Genomic DNA, 7500 nt, shown 5'->3' with positions numbered 1-7500 from the left:
TTCAATATCTCTCTGTCAACCTGTCTGTCAATATATACATCTGTATGTCTGTCTTTTACAGTCTCTCTCTCTCTCTCTCTCTCTCTCTCTCTCTCTCTCTCTCTCTCTCTCTCTCTCTCTCTCTTATTTCATGTCTTTATTAGGATGTATACATATATATATATATGTGTGTGTGTGTGTGTGTGTGTGTGTGTGTGTGTGTGTGTGTGTGTATGTACTTCAAAAAACCATCTCTCATTAACAAGCTATATAAATCGTTAGTTCGTCCACATTTGGCATATGCTGTTTCCGTATGGTCACCGAATCTCGTTAAAGACATTGAGAGATTGGAAAAAGTACAACGGCGAGCCACAAAACTGATCATACAAAAATCGACTAAAACATATCAATCTGTTTTCTCTAAGAAAGCGTAGACTCAGAGGTGACTTGATACAGGTCTTTAAGATTCTAAAGGGGATTGACAACATCAAAAAGACAAAATTTTCACACTGAATGAGAATCCGACAAGAAATAATGCTCTGAAACTGTCAGGAAATAGATTTAATTTGGAATTGGGTAGAAACAACTTTGCCAACCGTATAGTTAATGAATGGGATAAACTTCCTGCACAGGCAGTGCAATTTAGTTCAGTTCAAAGCTTTAAGATTCGTATAGATAAACACCTAAGCAAGATGCTGTAATGCCTGCCATTTATTTTGTATTGTTTGTTTGTTGTTGTTTGTTTATTATTATTTGCTTGAGTTTCATTTGTTCTTATTTATCTGTCATTTTATTATTATTACTATTTTCCTGTTTGTTTATTATTTAACAATACCAATGCATTTATTTATTTTGTTTATTATTTATGCTGTTACAATTTTTTATTTGTTTATTTATTTATTGATCATTATTATAACTTTTTCGCATCCGACCTAGTTATGGACCAAAAGGTCTCCTGTCGGCATGCTCCTCCTTTGTAATCCTTTTTTTTTGTGTGTGTGTGTGTGTGTGTGTATATATAATATATATATATATATATATATATATATATATATATATATATATATATATATATATATATATATATATGTGCAATAAGAACAATAGGAACGTGTGTTTTATAAATGCAAGGTAACCACTTAAGAAAATAAACAAACGGATCAGAGCGCTTTCGTATATTACATCTTCAGTGTAAATTACCAGTGTAATTTACACTGAAGATGTAATAAACGAAAGCCCTCTCCTCCATTTGTTTATTTTCTTAAGTGGTTACTTTGCATATATACTGTATATATATATATATATCTATATATATATATATATATATATATTTATGTATATATATATATATCAATCTACATTCTACCTCCACCTTCACTCCACCTTTTCCTGCTACACTTGCACCCAAGTATCTAAAACTATCCACTTCCTCCAGTCGCTCTCCCTTAATGTTCACTTCCAGTCTACTGCCACTTTCACCCCTTGTACATCTCATCACCTTACTTTTACCCACATTTATCTTTAGCTTTCTTCTATCATATGTAGATTGAGAGAAGCGAGTAAATGCCTTGGTGGATTAAAGAGTGAAATGAGGAATAGACATTTAGGAATGGATGCGAAGAGGAGACTGTATGAAGGAGTGATTGTGCCAACAGCACTGTATGGGGCAGAAACGTGGAACATAAGAGAAGAAGAGAGAAGGAGTTTGAATGTGTTTGAGATGAGGTGTCTGAGAAGTATGGTGGGGGTTACTAGGCTGGATAGAGTGAGAAATGAGGAGGTGAGGAGGAGAACATGGGTGAAAAAGGAGCTGGGAGATAGGGTTGATGAAAGAATATTAGGATGGTTTGGACACATGTAAAGAATGAGTGAAGAAAGACTAGTAAAATAGGTATGGAAGGCAGATGTGTTGGGAGTGAACATGAGGGGACGTCCTAGGATGAGGTGGATGGATGGGGTGAAAGGGGCTTTGGGGAAGAGGGGAATGTCTGTTGAGGAAGGAAGGGAGAGGACGGAAGACAGAGGTGAGTGGAGAATGGTTGTATATGGATGATGTTGTGATTGCATGAGGAGGAATGGGCAGGGGGTGGGGTAGTATGTGTGAGTAAATTTTGACGCAGCCCGAAGGGATTTCTCCCCGTCTCCTTATATGCAAGGGGGGACGGAGAGGGGGGGGTCGCCGATTAAATGAAGCGGCCTTGCTGTGGATGTGCTGTGTCTTGCGACACTGCTTCTGACCCAGGGCAGTGGGCAAGGTGCAGGGATGACCCGTCATCCAGGAGGTGCTCAGATGAGAGGGAGGGTGGGAGGGGTGTGGAGTGTATTTAGGGATGAAATGGGTGGGAGTGTTTTTATGCCTTTCCCTTTTTGGCTACCTCCCTTGAAAGGGGGAAAAAGCCTTGGTATATGTATGTATGTATATATATATATATACACACATATACACTGAATGGTTCCCAGTGATCAATTAATATATTTTTTCAACCACAAATCACTTTTAATTCCATGCCATCGCAGTCGAGACTGAAGAATCGCCTCGATGGAGGCATCCGTTGGAAATTGAAACGTGGACGAGCCGAGGATTCGAACCCAGCTACCCCGAGCGATTCTTCAGTCTCGACTGCGATGGCATGGAATTAAAAGTGATTTGTGGTTGAAGAAAAAAAAAATATATATATATATTTGTGTGTGTGTGTGTGTGTGTGTGTGTGTGTGTGTGTCTGTGTGTGTGTGTACTGTATATATACACACACATATGTATATATGAATATTTATAATGTATGTATGTGTGTGAGAGAGATACGTGCATCATACTTTTGGTTCATGTGCTGGACTCGTGATCGACAGCATTTACCGTTCCTGTTGAGAGCTCAGATCTTGTGTATAGACTGATCTATGAACCTTATGTATGACCTTATATACAAACCCTCCCGTTGCCCAAGCGGGACAGTAACGGCTTGCAGTGTTAGTGAATCTTTCAAGATTAACTAGGGCTCGATCTCGGGTCTTCATTATCGCGAGCCTTCGAAGCTAACCACCGCACCATTTAGTGAGTGTGCGTGTGTGTCTGTGTGTGTGTGTGTGTGAGAGAGAGAGAGAGAGAGAGAGAGAGTGACTTAATATGGTCTTGGGTCTCGTGTTGGCCTCGTGATCTTCAGCTATTTCCCTCCCGGAAGAGAGCTCAGAGCTCATACTGTATATGACCGATCTATGGGTAACGACTCGCAGCGCAGCGATACTGAAATTATTTCATCCCTGGGCGAGATTCGAATTCGGACCACTGTAGCAGCAGTTGCGAACGCTACCATTTTGTGTGTGTGTGTGTGTGTGTGTGTGTGTGTGTGTGTGTGTGTACGTGCGTGTGCGCGGGCTCTTTCATATGTGTTGAATGAATGTGCGTTTTCATGTGTATGTGCGTGTGTGCACTTGCGTGTGTGTTATCTGTGTTTCTGTAACTCAACCCTCGCAAAGACAGGACCAGAATGGCCTCTGAGTACTTCGCCGCTGGAAGTCCCCTTTTGCGTGTCGCTTCTAACGTGGTTGCACCGCTCACATGTACGAAGCTGGCGAAGATGCATTATTCAACTGCGACGCGTCGGCTGGCGTAGGCCTAGGCCTACAAGAGAGAGAGAGAGAGAGGAGAGAGAGAGAGAGAGAGGCCTAACTATCTCTCTTCCGCTCTGCTGCCCGCCACAGCGTCTTTGTCGTGTCGCTTGTTCTGACTCTGTTAACACTTTGCAGATTTTTTTGTTTTATTCCGTTTGTTTCTTGTAGTAAAGGTTATTTTTGTTATTGATCATGTTATTTGAGTTATGGATTTTTTATGTTTAATGTGCATTGGCTTGGTCATACAGTTACAAGGAAATGGGTGTTTGATATATGTATGTATCCATGTCCTGTATTTTTGTTGTTGTTGTTGTTGTTATTATCGTTACTGTCGTCATCATCCCTTTTGTTATTGCGTCATCGTCAACATTCTCATTATCGTCGTCATCGTTGTCACTGTCATCGTTACCTTAGACGGTGTCGACATTCACCACAATCACCTCCAACCATCACTACCGCCACTATCACCACCAACACATCGCCACCTTCACCAGCAACACCAACACCACTACTACCACTACCACCATCACCACCACCATCATCACCAACACCACGACCACCTCCAGCAGCAACACCACCAACACTACTACCACAACCACCATCACCATTACTACCTCAGCCATCACCACCAACACCACAACCACCACCACCATCATCACCACCACTACTACCTCAGCCATCACTACCACAATCCGTCACCATCATCACCATTACTATCTCTGCCACCACCACCATCATCATCACTACTACTACTACTACTACTACTACTACCTCAGCCATTACCACCACAATCCGTCACCATCACCATCACCATTACTATCCCTATCACCATCACCACCATCACGACTACCACTGCCACGACTACCATCACCATACTGCCACCAACAACAACAACCCCATTATCACCACAACTTCTATCTCCACCTTCACCACAACCCCCCCCCGCGCCTTTATAATCAGAGAAATCCACGAGATCGTAATAAGAGAGAGATAAGATGATAAAGATAAACAGAAAAGGACAAAGAGTAAATAAGATAACAAAGGACAGGCTCTTTAGCGTCTTCTTCCTCCCCCCTCAAGTCTTCCCCCCCATATCCCCCCCTTTGCTCTCTCCCGCTCTTGCACCAGCTACATCCCACACACACGTCCTAGATGCTGAGCTGTGTGACTGCGTTGTCCAGGCCAATGTTGAAAGAGCCACCACATTTTTGTACCCAACAGGTTTCATGTTTATTTCTTATAGCCTTTATCTCCTTCAATACTGGACATGTTTACGCATATATATATATATATATATATATATATATATATATATATATATATATATATATATATATATATATATATATATATCGTATATATATATATATATATATATATATATACGTATATGATATATATATATATATACACATATATACATATATATATATATATCGTATATATATATATATATATATATATATATATATATATATATATATATATATGAATGGTAAGAATGGAAAGACACGATTGGGAACAAGCGACTTTATTTCTGACCGGTTTCGCCTTTGAGGCTTCTTCAGAAGGCGAAACCGGCCAGGAATAAAGTCTTTTGAATCGTGTCTTTCCATTTTTACCATTCATACACCTGTCATGATGTCACTATATATATATATATATATATATATACATATATATATATATATATATATATATGTATATATATATATATATATATATATATATATATAATCATAGATACGCGTGAACATTTTTTTCTACCTTCCCTCCCTCGCCTATCCCGCTCTCTCCCGTGTCTACCCCTCTTCTCTTGAAAATTAGCTCAACCTTCATCAGTCTCCTTCCTCTCTTTCCTCTCCGTTCTCTTCATGCTCTCCTACCTCTCCTTTCTCTTCATTCTCTCCTTCCTCTCCTTCGTCTCCTTTCTTGCCTTCCTCTCCTTTTTCTCCTTCCTCTCCTTCCTCTCCTTCCTCTCCTTCTCATTCCTCGCCTTCCTCTCCTTTATCTCCTTGCTCTCCTTTCTCTCCTTCCTCTCCTCTCCTTTCTTACTTTCCTCTCCTTTCTCACCTTCCTCTCCTTTCTCTCCCTTCTCTCCTTTCTCACCTCCCTCTCCTTTCTCTCTCTCTTCTCTTTTCTCTCCTTCTTCTCCTTCCTCTTCTTCCCCTCCTTTCTCACCTTCCTCTCCTTTCTCTAGTTCCTCTCCTTCCTCTCCTTTCTCACCTTCCGCTCCTTTGTCTCCTTCCTCTCCTTTCTCACACCCTCTCCTTTCTCTCCTTCCTCTCCTTTTTCTTCATCCTCTCCTTCCTCTCCATTCTCTTCATCCTCTTCTTCCTCTCCGTTCTCTTCATCATCTCCTTCCTCCCCGTTCTCTTCATACTCTTCTTCCTCTTCTTTCTCTTCATCCTCTCCTTCTTCTCCGTTCTCTTCTTCCCCTCCTTTCTCACCCTCCTCTCCTTTCTCTACTTCCTCTCCTTTCTCACCTTCCGCTCCTTTGTCTCCTTCCTCTCCTTTCTCACACCCTCTCCTTTCTCTCCTTCCTCTCCTTTCTCTTCATCCTCTCCTTCCTCTCCGTTCTCTTCATCCTCTTCTTCCTCTCTGTTCTCTTCATCCTCTCCTTCCTCTCCGTTCTCTTCATACTCTTCTTCCTCGTCTTTCTCTTCATCCTCTCCTTCTCCGTTCTCTTCATCCTCTCTTTCCTCTCCGTTCTCTTCATGCTCTTCTCCCTTTTCCTTCTCTTTATGCTCTCCTTTTTCTCCTTTCTTGCCTTCCTTTTCATCCACTCCTTTCTCACCCTTCATTTCTCTTCTTTTTCTCCTTCCTCTTCTTTCTCTCCGTACTCTCCTTTCTCCTTTTTTTTTCTTTCCTTTGTCTCTTTCGTCTCCTTCCTCTCCTTCTCCCTTCTCCCCTTCCCCCCTTCACTTCCCCCTCCCTTCCCCCTCCCTTCTCCTTAACTCCCTTTCCCCTTCCTCTCTTTCCTCCTCTCTTTCCTCCTCCTTTCTTCTCCCCCCCTTTCTCTATTTCTTCCTCCTCTCTCCCTTCCCCCTTCCTCTCCTTTCACCTCCCTTCTCCCTTTTCCCTTCCCCCTCCCCATCCCTTGCCATCTTCCGCCTCCCCCTCCTTTCCCCCCACCCTTCTTCCCCCCCTCCCTCCAGCGTTCCTCCTGAGAGTCTTCGTGTGACATATTAATGTTGCATGGCGTCGCTCTATTAGACAGATAACTGAGGAACGGAATTCCTTGGGTCTCGTCGGAGGACCCCGGAGGCGCTCGCTTCCGCAGGAGGAGTACTGCACAAGGGGCTGGGGAAGGAGGAGTGGGAGGGGTGGGAGTCAGCGAGGGAGTGAGGTAGTTGGTGTATGGGGGAGAAGGAGCGTGGGGAGCTCCCCGAAGTTGTTGTTGTTATGACGGAGAGGGAGTAGGGTTACATTGGAAGTCATCATCTTCGTCGTCGTCGTCGTTGCTGTTGTTATTGTTCTCTTCATCGTCGTCGTCGTCGTCGTTGTCGTTATTGTTGTCAGGTACGGGTTAGGGGTCGGGGGGGGGGGAAGGGAGAGGGTCTCGGCGAAGACTCTTGCAGAATTTCGAGTGAAAAAAGGGTGAGGGGGGAGCGTGTATGGATTTTTGAAGAAGGTTATTGAAGGATCCCTGCCCAAAAGCCTTCTCCAAGACGCCCCTGCTGCATCGGCCGCCCCTCATCAAAATCCACCACCTCTTTTGTTTTCTTACTTTCTTGAATGTTATCTTTCTCCTCTTCTCTCTCTCTCTTCTCTCTCTCTCTCTCTCTCTCTCTCTCTCTCTCTCTCTCTCTCTCTCTCTCTCTCTCTCTCTCTCTCTCTCTCTCTCTCTCTCTCTCCTTTTCTTCATTTTTCTCTTCTCTTCTTTCTCTCCCCTGTCCTCTTCTTCTTCCTCAT

General features: G+C 42.9%; 1 protein-coding gene across 2 annotated transcripts in view; it reads left to right on the top strand.

Moving 5' to 3' along the window:
• The window catches only part of LOC143037958 (tyrosine-protein kinase CSK-like), a 712082-nt gene that overhangs the window by 416653 nt on the left and 287929 nt on the right, over positions 1 to 7500 (top strand). The gene's annotated exons all lie outside the window — the stretch shown is intronic.

Source organism: Oratosquilla oratoria, chromosome 23 (genome assembly GCF_046742065.1).
Source record: "Oratosquilla oratoria isolate Oo_2021 chromosome 23, ASM4674206v1, whole genome shotgun sequence".
Taxonomy (NCBI): Eukaryota; Metazoa; Arthropoda; class Malacostraca; order Stomatopoda; family Squillidae; genus Oratosquilla; species Oratosquilla oratoria.
Note: the sequence above shows the minus strand (reverse complement) of the source record. Positions and strands in the feature narration are given on the sequence as shown.